Raw genomic sequence first — 16,591 nt, 5'->3', positions numbered from 1 at the left:
CTGAGAAGCAAGATGATTTGTCCGCCTTGAGCGTCGGCGCATGTGAGGTCGCCTCGCGAGTCCAGTAGGCCGCGCCGTATAGCGAGGGGTAGTGGCTTCGCGGCCGACACGAGAGCAACAGGAGTCAACCCACTACATCGGCTGGCCGGTGCGAACTGCGATGCCGTGAGACGGGAGATCGGAGCGCCTTCCTGCGTCCGTTGATGCTGCTGGCAACGGACGCTTCGGGATAGCGTTTTGGGGATGCTGCGCCAGGTCCTCTCCAGAAATCGAAGTTTATTACAATTTAAGTGACTGGAGATAAGCTGTTCATTTGCTTGTTAAATTCTAGTTGTTTTCTTGGTCTCTCGTCCCCAGCTTGCTCGTCTGTCTCTCGTCCGCATTTGTTAGGCAGTTAGTGCCCGTCTGTCTGTCTGTCTGTCGGTCTGCCGTACGTTAATAGCTGCCTCTGCCATGTTTGTCGGATTCGGTGTTAACGAATTTATTGCTTAAGGTGTAAACGCCGAATTCCTAAATATGTTTTTATCTTGCCTATCGTCTTGCGAGGTATGTGTAATGTAGGGCGTGTTGGTACATTTTATGTAGAACTGAATTTCATGGATTTTATGTAAATGGTCATTTTAGTATATAAAGTTTCCAGCCTTCCACCGTAAGAGTTCTTTTAAAAACAAGTTGCACTTTCGGTGGCAAATAATTTTTAATGTGAGTGTTTTGTACCATTTCCATCCCTCTTACGGGGTGCATAGTTTATGTGTGTGTGTCAGTTGTTAAAATTTTTAGTTTAAAGTAATCAGATGTGTTGCAGATTTGCATCAGTGTAGTCTTTCAGAGGTGGTTGTGAGCGGTCGTGCATAAATTGTAACTTGATATTTACACGGTGCTTTCTGATTATAATTTTAAATCTGTTTTTTTTTCTTAATAGCGGTTTTAGAAGTAAAATTTCAATTTGTTGAATTTAATTTGTTTCTATCAGTTACTCCTTTGCAACAACTTCCACGCTCACATAGTGTGATTAAATGTGTTAATGTTCTTGATAAATCACTAGTAAAGGACATCGAAGCCAACCTCCCAACATACCAAGCGGGTTTCCGAGCAGGTAGAAACTGCTGCGATCAAGTGCTGTCCCTCACATCCTATATTGAGAAAGGCTTCCAGAACAAGATGAAAACTGGCCTGGTCCTCATAGACCTCACATCAGCTTACGACACAGTATGGATTGAAGTGTTACTGCTTAAGCTAACTAGAATCATAAATTGCAAGCAGACTTACAAACTACTCAAGAACATACTAACGAACAGGAAAATCAAGGTCTCACTCCATGGTACGAACAGTAAGAGCATGGTTCTGAATAATGGTCTGCCACAGGGTTCGGCACTAGCACCCGCTCTCTTCAATCTACATGTAGCTGACTTGCCAGAAACTAAATCACGCAAATTTGCATATGCAGACGACATGGCCATCGCATATCAGAGTAAAAACTACAACGATCTCGACGAAACACTGAATGCTGATCTTGAAGTCCTGAACACCTATTACTCCAAGTGGCACCTACTTCCCAACCCCAACAAAACAACCAGCACTATAATGTACCTCAACAACAGAGAGACACACAGAAAATTACAGATCTTTTCGAATGGCCAAAGCATAAGACATGAGGATAAGCCTAAATATCTGGGAGTAAAACTAGACCGGACCCTAACGTGCAGCTCACACCCCGAAGACACAAAGCAAAAACTAAAATCCCGCAATGCTATCCTTTCGAAACTGGCTGGAACAGCTTGGGGATGTAGAGCGAGCACTCTGAGAACTTCAGCACTAGCCCTTGTCTACAGTGTAGCTGAATATTGTTCACCAGTCTGGAGGAGAAGTGCATGTCCAGCTGAGGGAGACAATGCAAATAATCTCGGGAACACTCAGGGCCACCCCCTGTGCATGGCTTCCTGTACTAGCGAACATAGAGCCTCCAGAAATCAGGCGATCACAGCTAGCCCTAAAAACCTTCAGGAAAATTATAGACAACCCGGACCTCCCTATCCACCAAGATCTGACACCGACAAACAGGCTTAAATCCAGATCACTCTTCTGGAAAATCGGTGAAGAACTACAAGCTTTTGAGCCGAGAACGGCCTGGAACGAAGTATGGTCGGCAAGTGAATTTAAGAACAAAAATTTAGTATACGATCCGAACAAGAAGATTGATGGCTTCAACCTACCAAGAAGAGTGTGGACAGCTCTAAACCGGGTCAGAACGAGTGTTGGGAGATGTAAACACCTGATGAACAAGTGGGGCCTGGCAGACAGCGCTGTATGTGAGTGCGGTGAAATACAGACGATGGACCATCTACTCGTGTGCAAAGTGTATGGCTATGGTGGTGAACTCATGGACATACATAGACTCAGTGACTCATCCATAGAGTGGCTCAAAAACATATCTAATATAGTGTAGAATTATATTGTTTTCTTTTTAGTATATAGTGATAAGAATATTGTAAATTATGCCTGTGTGATGCCGAACGAGTAAATAAATAAATAACTAGTAAAGGAAGTAAATTCATTAAGAAAAGATTTTGAAAGTAAATTCACGGTTCAAGTTCACTCTCTGATGCAGTGTTTAAAGTTGGTGGGAATATGCGTAGTCCTTTCTGAAGACCACTGAAGTTTTTTTTCGTATTGTTGAGAACTGGGTACACCGATAAAGTATGGAATGAAGACGTTGTCCGCAAAATCGGTGAGGAAAGGAATATATGGAGTACACTGACAAGAAGGAGAGATACGATGGTTGGAGATCTGTTAAGACATCGGAGAATAACTTCCATGGCACTAGAGGGAGATATAGAGGGCAAAAACCGTAAAGGAAGACAGAAATTGGAATAAATTCAGCAACTAATTCAGGAAGTTGGTTGCAAGTGTTGCTTTGAGATGTAGAGACTGGCACAGGAGAGAAATTCGTGACGGGACGCATCAAACCACTCGGAATACTGAAGACTAACGAAATAACATCGTACCAAGTTTTTACTTGTTCCCACATTTGGCGCCTATGACTACTACATCTTGCGGACTACGCTATGACGTCGTCATTACTTTATGCTGTCAAAGTAACTACTGCAACATATGTACCACGAATATGCAGAATATGTGTGGCATGTACGTCCCATACACGCTAGGGTAGCGCCGGCGCTACACACGCATATACACTGCAGTTGCTCCAGTTGCTTGCGTGTGTAAGTGTGTGTGTGTGTGTGTGTGTGTGTGTGTGTTTGCCTGTGTGTGTGTGTGTGTGGGTGCTGATATTGGTTTACATGGTTGAAAACAAAACAAAAAACATAAATTAACTATTAAACATATTGATAGGATATAATTTCACGTTCATGCAAACACATATGTAGTGTAAAATCCTTGCTTATTTCTTCCCCGCAGAGACAGCCCCACGCATTTGCGGCAATTGCTCGCCAGGTGGCCCTGTCTCCCACATATCACACAAACTGCACCCTCTCACCCCATATATATTAATGGCGCTGCAGGGCACGGGTGACCATTCAAATTAAACAGCACGCCTCTAATGGGATACCGGCCACAATCCACCTCTCTCATATTGCCCTCTAAATTCCAGCACCCTATCGAGGGCTATTAAGATAACAACAAACCTAAATATAAACAGAGATTGTCACAATATTATTAAATTATTACAATCGGTCAGCGCGTCTGTAAAAAAATTTCACACTCCGTAGTTCTCTATGCAAGCCAGTTAGCTACTGCTCTCATGCACAATTGACTTTGTTAATAAGAAAAAGAACGGAAAAATACTTACTGCCTGATTTCAGAGGCCGGTTGATCGCTGCTGCTTCTGGTGGCTCTTCGCGCTGGACGGAAGTACGGACGGTAAAATGACAATGCGTACAACATCGAACTATAAAAATTACTATGCTCGAAGGGGTGGTGGGGATGGGGTTGAGCATGTATGCCTCTGGTGTTCCGGGATCTCTCGGCATAGGGTAGAGGGGAGGCACGGTGTCAGCGTTTTCGGGAAAGCTGAAGTTCATGTCATCGATTCTAAGAATGTTGATATTGATGTCAGCGAAATTTCCGCCAGAGCATACAATCACCCTCCGAAGGTATAACAGGGCAAAGGGGGGCCATCGCTGTCGGTTATTTGGTTGGTTCGCTGATCTGGATATATTTAAAATCCTACAACAAAGGACGTGGACTGTTCATAATAAAATGGTTCAAATGGATCTGAGCATTGTGGGACTTAAAATCTGAGGTTATCAGCCCCCATAACTTAGAACCACTTAAACCTAACTAACCTAAGGACATCACACACGTCCATGCCCGAGGCAGGATACGAACCTGCGACCGTAAGGGTCGCGCGGTTCCAGACTGAAGCGCCTAGAACCGCTCGGCCACAACGGCCAGCGGACTGTACATGAAAAAAGCGCTTTACGTAATACACAGACGCTGTCTCCACTTCTAAAACACAGGGTGGCTATAACTAAACTTTGTCTATTTAAGAAAATTCCAGTGAAAAACGAGTGATCGTAGGACAATGAAACTTTGTTGAAACATTTGTAAGGAAGGCGATAGGGTAATAACGAATAAGCCAGTGAAAAAGAGACACTGTAATTTGCGGGTGAGAAAAACAAACTGCACAAAGAAATTATATGATCATATAGAGTACAATACCTGTTGGTTGACCATAGACTCGGAAGTGATGGGCGGCTTATTAAAAAATTTAAGCCATGAAAAACAGTATTGACAGCGATTTTGTCTTCTCTTTCACTATCGTCTTGAAAAGCGGTTATTCTCTGGCTAAAACAGTATTACATAACGTAAGCTGATTCGAACCCATTGCAGCAAGCGGATATTATAGGCGCTATTTTATGTGGCTTTATGACGACGCTCCAATTTAACAGGTGTTGTGGCAAACACTTTTCAGTTTTCGTTTAAACTCAGTTTGTATGAAATTTATCTGTACAACTTGCAAGGAGAGGTCTCCAGTGAGGCAATCGACATTTTATAACCACCTGTGTGATGGTGTACGTTAAGAACCAAGTTATCACACCATCAAGCCATTCACCCTGTTGGGTCCCCGTTTACGATTAAAAGCCGAAAACAAATTAGCCTGTTTCTCTAGAACATAAAAATGACGCGAGGTTATCGATTGCCGTCAGAGCACCGGCAAGGTAGCTCAGCGTGTTCGGTCAGAGGGTTAGTTGCCTTCTCTAATAAAAAACTGAAAGAAGGGATCAACGATGAACTTGAAGAAGCGCTATGGCACGTCCGCCCCGAACAAACACAACGATCAACAATGAACAAAATGAGATAAAAAAGGTAGTGGTTACGGTGTGGGACTGCAAAGCCGGCGAGTCGTCTTCGGACCTCCCTTACGCCACCTTTTTCTTTTTTCTATTTTTTTAAGTAGTTCAATGGATTACGTGAAAGTCTGGATAACTGAAGGCGGTGTGTTAGTTTCGTGTCACGTTCCCATTACAAATTTTTTTCTTTTTAATTTGTATTTTTCTTCAGTTATTTGCTGCAAATCTAAATTTTTCTAATTATTTGCCAAGTCATTTTAACCGTTGTACTAACTTTTACATTTTCTCTCATGTTGTCTTCCTGTCACTCCTTTTTCGTCTGGAACGCTTGTCCATATGGTTTCTTTTTTATTTACTTATTCTAATACTTAATCATTTAAAATACCGATCAAATGACTAAAAAAGCCGAAAAAGTTATTAATATTCATAATGACTGTGTAACAAAAACTTATTTCCGTTGCGAGAGGTAAAGTTTTTTGGGTGGTAATCGTCAAACAAACATTTCAAACACAAGTTGTTCTCGCACAATGGACAAACTATAAAAACTATATTTCGACATTCACATGTTTGTACATCAAATTCCACGGAAAGCACACTTCATTCACGCTATGAAGTATTGTCTTTTCATTACCTAACTTCGATCCGTATCAGACATACCTTATCACGTTTCGAAAGGCTGGTGCAGCCATAGTCTAATGAACAACTGAATGAATTTTAATTACGTCTTCACGTGTAGCAATTTTGCGTTTGTCTTTAAGTAATGCTAGTGCACTCTAGAGTTCTGTGATAATATTTTTCAACTGACGATAAAAGTATGTCACAGAGCTGACACAGGGGACATACTTAGAAGGAATTATTTTCACAGTGCATGTAGTTTTTCCAGTACTGTTTACAAACATTACGTTGTATAATGTGTCGTCCAGCTGACCACTTGATAAATCAGCAAGTAACAAAGAATCATTTTCTTTCACATATGGTTTCATTACAGACTGCAAATAATGTCTGCACAGCTCTTTATCTAACTTTCCTGATTTTGAGCAGGTGACGAGAGCAATTCCATATTCTGACTCCATGCGTTTAATTTCTTTAGCAACCCTAGGTCCGAATTTATTTCCGAACTCCTGCCTACATAAGAACACGCGTGGTAGTAATTCACTGGCGAATGTCAACGCATTTTGCGTTTGATCCCGGGAACTCCAATGATTGATGATATGTTGATTCTTAATTGAAACACATTTGATGGGTATTAATAACAAGGTTCGAATTGTAATCTCCCATTATCAGCACTACTTGTTTTCTGAATCGTTCTGCTACTGCTACAGTTTCTTCAAGTACTGCGACGTCATTTGCACTAACAAATTTAGTCAAGTTTTTTTGGCGTATTTTGTGTTTCATTTTAAAATTCTTTGCCCACTTCCTACTTGCAAAGAATGAAAAATTTTCCGATAGATACGTAAAGGCGATAACCATTGCCCAATAGTGCAGTGTAAGCGTTGTCACATGTTCTGACTTTATCAGTCTCGCTGTTAAACATGAGTTCATTGTTCCTGAACAATAACGCTCTCCATCACGAGTCGAACTGATTCATTCGCCCATCGCTATTGCATTTGCATTTATAGAATGGGAAGGATTTGCAGAAAGGAGAGATCTCTCCTCGTAAAGAGACAATACATAGCGTAACGCGTTCCTGAAAGTTCTCATTTCTTCACCAAAATCCTCCATTCTTCGTCATGACATTTTCTGGTTGATGAATTTGTGTTGTCGGACATTTTAAATTCCGCACACTCACAAAACAAATGGAAGAGAAAAATGCAAAACATAAACAAAAAAACTGATTTGTGATTTGTAACTGAAAATCCACCAATGATTGTGAGCCCTAGGGAGATGTGAGTACGTAAAAAAGTTGATACAAAGGTTAAAACGACTTGGCAAAGGTTTAGAAAATTTAAAAATATTTTATTTGAAGCAAATAGCTGAAGAAAAATAAAAAAAGGGAAAAGAAGAAAAAAAATATAATACGGATGTGACAGGAATCGAACCCAACGCCTTCAGCTAGCCAGACTTCTACGGTATCCACTATGCTATGACGGCATTCGATAGTCCTGCGCTAATTTAATATTCTAGAGAAATAGGCTAATTGGTTTTCCGGCTTTTGCTCGTAAACGAGAGTCCACCAGGGCGATTGGCTTCAGGGTGGATACCTGGTTGCTTAACCTGCACAATGCCCACCCGGTTAGCCGTTCGGTCTAACGCACTCATCACTGATCAGCTATTTGTTGTTTCTGAGTTCGCCCTTCACTGTTTATGGCAGTTAAGCGATCACTGTTGTAACCGCCAGTGGCGCAACACTAGTATGACACAGAGCGGTCAATACATGCGTGGAAATTAAAAAATTTCATGTCCCCAAATTATAACTTTCCTTATTCAGCACGTCTTCGTTTCTTATAAATTAAGTCCTATACGATGATATAAACATTATTGACTTTGCAGTATTATATCATTCTTCAGCCAAATTATTCATCACTGGCACTGGCGCGAGACTCTAACAATGGGAGAAAGATTTCGGGACTAATCACGGAGCATGAAATGGATTCTTTCCGGAGACTTTGGATGTCAAGGTTTGTTATTTGAACGCCATGCCATCGTTAAAGCATTTTCCCTTCACCTGTAAAGAGAAAGAAACGACGCTCTTGAAATTGGGTCGTAAATCGCTTTGTCGCAAAGTAGTCTCGAGCGTCTCACTATGTCAAATATTTCAACGTAGCCTGCACTCGCTTGATATTGCTGGTTCAGATTCATATGCTTAACGGTCTAGAACGTAATATTTCGTTCACTCGCTTGATATTGCTGGTTCACATTCATACGCTTTATGGTCTAAGATATAATACTTCGCGTTAGATGCAATAAATGAACCGTGTTAGTATGACGTTTATGATGTTTTCTAGCAATTTTCCCCTTTGAGTATCCTAACACTCTAACGTGTTCCATTGGTGAATAACGTCGCTGCAAAGTATAAATCTTATCTGCTCAGTGAACCCGGAATGAACTAATTTAGAAAAGATAAAGCGTACGAAAGCAGTATTTGCATATACATGAAGAACGTTAAATCTATCACATATTGTCAGAGGGTTATGAAGATTGTTTGCACTTCGTATTGATAGTGGAAACACGTGGTCTACAACGTCTCCGTACAAAATAAATCATTCGATTTGTTGCCTCTACATCCTTTGTTCCAGTACTGTGAGATACCTGAAACGAGTAGAAATGGTTTTGACATGATATTTGTGTCGTCTTTGTAAAGAAAGTAATGCCACTGTTTAGTTCGTTAGTTACGTGTTCCACAGATCATTTGAAAGAGTCTTTTATCCAAACGATGTGGAACGAGTCAGTTTAAGTATATGTACACATGAGTAGTGCTACCATTAATGAACACATCATCATTTTATTCCTGCTCATGCAGTTACACTTAAAACGATGTGTATTTACTGGCTACCAATTGTTAAGCACAGATTCGTGAGTGGAACTGAAGGAGTTGTCCAGGAGAAATGAATTTACGTTGAATTAAAATATTACTTCGCTTTTGTTTTATTGGGCAAATGTTCCAATCATTTTTTGGTGCATATTGAAGTCCTCTCTGAGCCACTGACAGCTTTAACAATGGGTAATGACGGTCATTTTTCCCTCTAATGTTGTAGGCATGAACAACACCGTTCTTATCAGTTTGTGATGGATTATTTACAACGAATATCATTAGCGAAAATATGTACTGTGACAGCGCAGAGTCTAGGTCCTTGAAGAGGTACGTACATGACGTCTGCGTGTGAACACTACAGATTATTCCAACTGCTCGTTTTTGTGCAATCAGTACTTCCAAAGTGATGCGTTACCCTAGAAAATTCTTCTGTACAGCATTACAAAGTATGCAAAATACGTTAGGATGTTATAGGTTTGTTTCCAAGAGTAGCAGTTGTACGAAGAGCAAAAGTAGCTGAACTTATTTGTTTGACGACTGTAATACACTTCTTCCATTTCAAGTTTTCATCAATATGTAAACCCAAAAATTTGGAGCATTATGACCTGCTTATGCTTACTGAATCCTGCTCATAGCTGGGATCGTTCTATTTGTTGCATAGAACTGAATGTAGCGTGTTTTTTTTTCTTTTCAAAATTTAGGGACAGTCCATTTTCAGAAAACCACTTAACAATTCCTTGGAAAATATCCTTTACTAACTCTTCTGTTTCTTTTTCTGTAACGGGCTTTGAAATAATACTAGTATCGTCTGCAAAAAGTACCAATTTTCCTTCATTAATGCTAAGTGGAAGTTCACCCACACACTTAAGGAACAGAGTGGACCGAAAAGTGAACATTGTGGCACTTCCTTTGTGATTCTACCACAGTCACTAATATTTTCCGCCTTTCTAAGATTTTTTAAATTATTCAGCACAACATTTTGCATTTTCTTTGTCACGCTTGATTCAAACCATCAGTGTGAAAAGTCTTCCTTTCCACATATCTTGAGGTTTTTTTAAAGGGAGTATTGTGATCTACACAATCTAACGCCTTGGAGAGATCACAAAAAATACCAACTGGCGATATATCGTTATTTGAGGCTTGTACTGTGTGATTAATGAATGTATAAGTATCGTTCTTAGTCGAGCACCCTTTCTTGAATGCTAACTGTGATATGCTTAATAAAATGGGCGACTGCTCTTGAGTACACAAATTTTTTCGAATATTTTGTGGAAAAGATGTCAGTAAGGCAACTGGACGATAATTCTTTAAGTCTGTCTTGTCACTCTTCTTATGAAGCGGTTTAGTAAACTACATGTTTTAACCTGTCTGGAAAAATTCCCTGTGCCTGTGATGTATTGTGTATGTCACTAAGGACGTTACTTATTAAGCTGAAACAACCTTTCAGGATTATGTTTGAAATCCCATCAACCCCACAAGACCTTAAAGTTTTTTTTTTTTTTTTACAATTTTTGTAGTTGCATTAATTTCAGTTAAGAATATCGGTGCTTGCCTTTGTCACTTTCCTCTATTTTTAATACGACGTTGATGTTCTGCACAGCGGTCGGAAACGGTACGAATGGTCTGGCCTATATAATTGCTTCAACACTCACAGGGGATATTATAAATTCCAGGGACACTGAGGCCGAGACTGTCCTTAACAGGGCGCATCGTCTCCAGAAAATACTGTTCGACGAAGCAAAACTTCTGTCCACTGCCACCACATACTGGGATTATGTTATTAAGGAGGCTGTTGAAATAAGAATAAGCGAGAAGAACTTTAACCGTGATAGCGGATACTACCTGACCGGTGCGTGGAAACGAGCGCTCGATGCAGAGAAGCAGCAGAGACATTCCTTCCAAGGTTTACGTTCCAACGGAAGCGGTGGCGCCACCAGCACAAGGTCTGCGACCAGCAGTACGCAATCGACGACGAACCACAAGCCGACCAATGAGGACCCGTCCACTGGCTATAAAAGACCACGACAGCAGAAGTGAGGACAGTTAGTTGCTCCTGACGATGACGATGGAGGCTATCGTCGAAAGCTTGAGATTTCATACCGAACTGACGCGACAAGAAAACCAAGAATGTTTTACATACATTATACCCTGTTTTCATTCATGAGCCTCACTGCTTTATGTGAGCCTGCATCTGGGTTGTTAGGCGGCCACACTGTTTATTTCCAATAATTGTTCACGACGGTTAGATAGTCGATTAGCAACTGGGTACACTATGATTTTTTCGGCCTGAGCGCTGTCTAAGTAAACGTTATCAGTGTCCGACTGTTTTGCTGCCCAGTTGTTGGAAAACTTACAACTAAAACTGGATTGAAACACCAAAATAATAATAATAATTCTTTTTTCCTCTCCATATCTTTTAAGAAATCTACACTGAAATCTCCACAAACTACTACATGTTTCCTCTTGTCTCACAGCTCACTCAGTAATGCATCTAGATTTCAGAAAATTTCTTAGTGGGGATGTGTCGATTGTTCCAATTATCATAGAAGTATTCTGCAGCAACAACTCGCAAGCACGTGCTACCAGGTTCTCCTCAATACACACACAAGGAAATTTTTTTCTATATCCTTCGGTGTGTGTGCAACTTTGGTGTATGTTGCAACTCCTCCTTTTCCATTTAACTACACGCAAAAATGATGCAGGTCTGTAATACCAGATATTGAACTAATCCATCCCTGTGGTTATTTGGTGTCCAGAGTGGAACAGAAAAACCTATCCCTTAAGACCTTTCCACATCTTCTAGGCATACAATAAGCTCATCTATATTGTTTTTCAACCCTCTAATGTACTGATAAAGCAAAATAATTTTATTTTCCTGGACTATGTTATACATACACTACTGCCCATTAAAAATGCTACACCAAGAAGGATTGCAGATGATAAACGGGTATTCATTGGAAAAAATATATATTATACTCGAACTGACATGTGATTACATTTTCACGCAATTTGGGTACTTGGATCCTGAGAAGTCAGTACCCAGAAGAAACACCTCTGGCCGTAATAACGGCCTGGGCATTGAGTCCAACAGAGCTTGGATGGCGTGTACAGGTACAGCTGCCCATGCAGCTTCAACACGATATCACAATTCATCAAGAGTAGTGACTGGCATATTGTGTCGAGCCAGTTGCTCGGCCACCATTGACCAGACGTTTTCAGTTTGTAACCTCCCCCTCACTTTCCGACCTTAATGACAGTGAAAAATGAAACCGCGTGTACCTAATGGGAGTTTTGGAAAAGCAATCGTCACCGAAGTTAACCTGTCAGTAAAGAGGGAGGAAAGGGTTACATCTAAATGAAAGGAAATGTGCTAATGAAACTAGTGGAAATTAATTTTGAAAAGGGGTAAAGTTAATAAAGCAAGTAAATGTGCAGCCGTTACGTTAACAATTAACTAGCGGTAATTAGGTATTTGAGATTTGGGGAAATCACGGTCGCCAGTCCTAAGGACAATTACTATAGTAACTGAAAAAGAAAGGTTATTACACATATAATTAGCACTAGAAGCGTGGCAACTGAAGGTTGACACGCGTAGTGTGAAAACTGAAAGTTTGTCAGAAGTAATAAATTTCGCTACACCCTGACTTAATTTAGCAATAGAATTAATAAAACCGGAAAATCGAAAGTTAATTTAGTGACTGAATTTAATAGTGAGCTTTCTTTCTGAAGCACATCGAAATTCAGTAAAATACGGTTAGTCTTGGACTACCTCAACAATCATTTCAAAAGCTACTTGAATCTACGCAATTTAGAAAGAAGAGATTTAACTTTGAGCCTGAATTAAATGATTCTGAACAATTAACAATAGTAAAATTTAGTACGTACCAAGCTGAGCTGCAGTCACAGGTAAGCTAAAATATGGTAACAAAACTCGCACTCTTAATTTGTGCTTGTGTAATCTGAATATTGTAGCCAGCTAACTGAACTTTGAAATTAAAGCAGTGAAATAATGTTACTTTAATGCTGGCGTCTGAATTTCAACGACACTCAGGTTCATTCCGGAAAAGGAAGGGACCCTGCTTGGCAATGCAATTGGGTCAATGAGCAACAAAGGTTCATGCTAAGTTGCTGTAATTATAGTTACGAAAATGGTACAGTTTGAAAAGCTGAGGTCTGCCATACAGTTCTAAAACTTTACTTGCTTCCAGTCTTCCTTGTTGGTTGATTGAAGGTTTGAAGCCGTCGATCGAGGAGATGGCGACAGTCACTCATTGTCGGCCGTCGCTGTTGCAGAAGCTGGATGTTGGCGCGCCTTCTTCTCGACACGGTCACCAGACGAAACGGGCTCTTGATGTGCGCTAGTTAATGTTTCCCGTCTGCGACACCATGTCAGAAACTATCATCGCAAGTCGAGCGCAATTACATGCTGCCAAACCCCGAAAGCGCGGCAACTCGCGGGAGCCTGCTCCACTCGCTACTCCAGCCAGACACCTTCTCTCCGCCCGCGCTCCACGCGGCAGAGTTAACACTACCAAAGATCCTACACACTTTGATTCTTCACACGACCTATCGACGTAATCGTTCGATAGCAGTTTTCCCTAGGCAAGACCCAGCGTAAAAATACAAATAATATTTACGAAACAAACCAATTATACATCGACATAAATGCATAAATATACAAATAGTAAAACAATTACAATATACAAAGAGACAGAAATGTCATATCTTGAGGTAACAAAGCAAGGAAAAAAAATAGTACAATAGATGGAAATAGGAGGATATGCATTTCCGGCGTTACACGTGCCCCACATTGTCTGAGGATGTTCGTGTAACGTAAACAGACTCAGAAAATGTACCAAAAAAGAAACAGTGGAAATGCATATGCTCAAAACATCAAAAAAATTTAGCATTCGTCTAATTAACCATAACCCAATTTTTTAGACAATAATAATTGAGTGGAGACACTCCTAATCTTATTCCACTCTGTCATCTTGCACAAAATAAAACAGGTTGACAACATATCAAAATTCATAGAAAACATAGAAAATGGTTTAGCTATTCCAAAATCATTAAAATTCGTAACACTATAAGAAATGGAATACTATTTGCAAAATTGATCAGAGTACATGGTCATAAAAACAGGTAGATCAAAATACGCAAATTAATTATTAATTACATAGAATACACATTTTATATAACCTTTTCATAATTAATACTCTCGCCATGAGAGTCCACTTAATGCTAAACAAGAAAACAATATTCAGCAGATCGAAAAAACTATTAATGTTGACAGTAGAATTCTTTCTGCTGTCCAGGAAGAAAAACAATTCCGCCTTCCGTACCGCAAGTACAAAGAATGCCGACAGCGGCACAAGAGCCGACAGCGACACAAGAGCCGACAGCGGCTTCGCCTCGCAAGTATTGTTGCGCCCGCCTGTGCGGCACGCTTGATCTCACTCGCCCTTTTAACGGCATTTCCAGAACGTCCGTTTCACTGAATTCTTTAGGAAAAACTCACTCCCGAGTAATCTCAAGGAGTCCCTTAATACTATCACAGTGGATAACTCAACACTGTCCATCATCACACGCATGTACTAGCCTGAAACTTAAAACAGCGTCTAAGTACATCGGCAATGACTAATAAAACACACATTCATGAAATCTGACAGCTAGTTACAAAAGCATATTTACATTCCTTAATCTACTGTGACTCAGCTGAAAACTTAAACTAGCAGCTTGGATTTTTCAGTTGATTAGATCATGATTAAAGTGATTAAAAATTAAATTGATTAATCAAAATTAATTACTTATTAATTACAACTTCTTTAATGACCTTGGTCAGTCAAAAACATGGCAATCTAGCAAATCGTTAAATCTTACACTCTATTTTACATACTGTACAAATTACCCATTGTATGGTATTAATCGATCCTAGGTTGGTACAATTTCAAGTCTACAATGTTCCGTGTACCTAATAGCTTTCCAGAGCTTGGATACTCTAAGCAATAAGCATTTGTGTGAGGTATACCAATGACTTTATATGGTCCATTATAAACAAACTTAAATTTAGAGATTTCATGGTCTATCTCGCTCGATTTCTCATGAGCTTTTTTTACAAGTACTAAGTCTCCGATTGCAAACTTAGCAAAACGCGTTTTAGCGTCATGACGACGTATGCGAGCATCGGCTTTTAGCTTCATTACTTCTCGCAAACGATCTTTTTTCACACCAATACTAATGTCAATCCGTGGAGGGAATTTGATTATCTCTTCCAATTCACTTTCTACACTTTTGTCTATGCCGAAATTCCTCACGTTACGGCAGTTAAAATTCATACCTACATCAATGTCATCTGGCCAGTTAACAATGTGTATAGGCTGGTATTGCCTATGCACACCGTTTCCTGCCTCGTCAAAACTAACTACTATTGTTTTATTTTGTGACGTACATGTCAAAGTTTTACTTTCGCAATTAATCACTGCATGGTACTTTAATAGCCAATCTAACCCGATAATTACTTCCGTAGTCAAGTCTGGCACGACGACAAACTCTTGTTCAAATCGTGCCCCACATATCTCGAAGTTGACAAAAATCTGTTTTGTGACCGGTTTACTGGCCTTCCCAGTACCACCGATAATTTTCACTCCTGTTACTGGCATAACTACGATGCCAGGTCTGTCTTTCAGTAACTCAAATATTTTCCCAGATACAGCACTCAATTCTGCACCGGTGTCAATCAACACGTTTAGTTGTAGGTCATGCATATTAACAGACACTACTATCTGTCTACACTTGTCCTCGGCTGTTTCTTTATTTTCCACAGTAAATCCTCGTCTATATCCAGGTCATTCCAGAAAAAACCATCCGGCTTTGATCCTAAATCCGGCTTATCTGGCGGCTTTTTCAGCCTCTGTTCACATACAGTTTTAATTTCAACACGTTTGTCCTGAGGCTTAGTCTGTAGCTTCGCCTCCAATACCGAAACCTTTTCCTGTAACTCGTCAACTATTGAGTGTTGCTTTGCTATCAATTCATTAATCGTCACCTTCGTTGATTCCACTTGGGTCAGATTAATCTCATCCGCCAATCTACCTGGAGGAATGTGCCCAGTAGTTTCTGCAATTACTTCCGCTAGATCTGCGCAACCCACACTGCTATCGTCTGACCGTATAATGTCAGCTCTAACCTCATACACGTTGTAATCTATGTGCTTTTCTACCAATCGTGTCCAGCTATCACTAAAATTTTCGCAATCTTTCTCCTTAATACTCTCGCAATGTTTAAACTGGAGGTTTGCGTCGGATGGGTCGGTTACTTCTACCACTGAAACTTTCGGTAAGGTCTGCCGGTTAGGGCCAGAACTTTCCGTTACTACTACAACATCTAACTCCTGCGGGACGAAACACAACGAATCTTGCTCGTGCTCCCCCTTAACATCAACTATTTCTAGTAAAGCCTGCCGATTAGGGCCAGAACTTTCTATCATTTCACAAACACTATCTTCCTGCGGGACGAGACGCGGAAAATCCTGCACGCGCTCCCCATAAACGCTTCTCCCATACAGACCCCTATAATCTCTTAGTTCGTCGTATAATCGACCGAACTGCCATAACCAGACCTCATCCCTCTCTGCATCCCCACGCTCGATGACGGACGTTTTATCCGACATCTGATCTTCTCTCAACACTTGTGAATCATTATTAAACTCAATCTCCAGTTCCGCTGTGGGTATTACAGCTGCCACTTTATGATCGATTTCCGGAACACTACTTAAATTGTTCTCACTGACAGCGAATGTATTTTCTAC

Source organism: Schistocerca cancellata, chromosome 1 (genome assembly GCF_023864275.1).
Source record: "Schistocerca cancellata isolate TAMUIC-IGC-003103 chromosome 1, iqSchCanc2.1, whole genome shotgun sequence".
NCBI classification, from domain to species: domain Eukaryota; kingdom Metazoa; phylum Arthropoda; class Insecta; order Orthoptera; family Acrididae; genus Schistocerca; species Schistocerca cancellata.
This window is presented reverse-complemented; position numbering follows the sequence as displayed.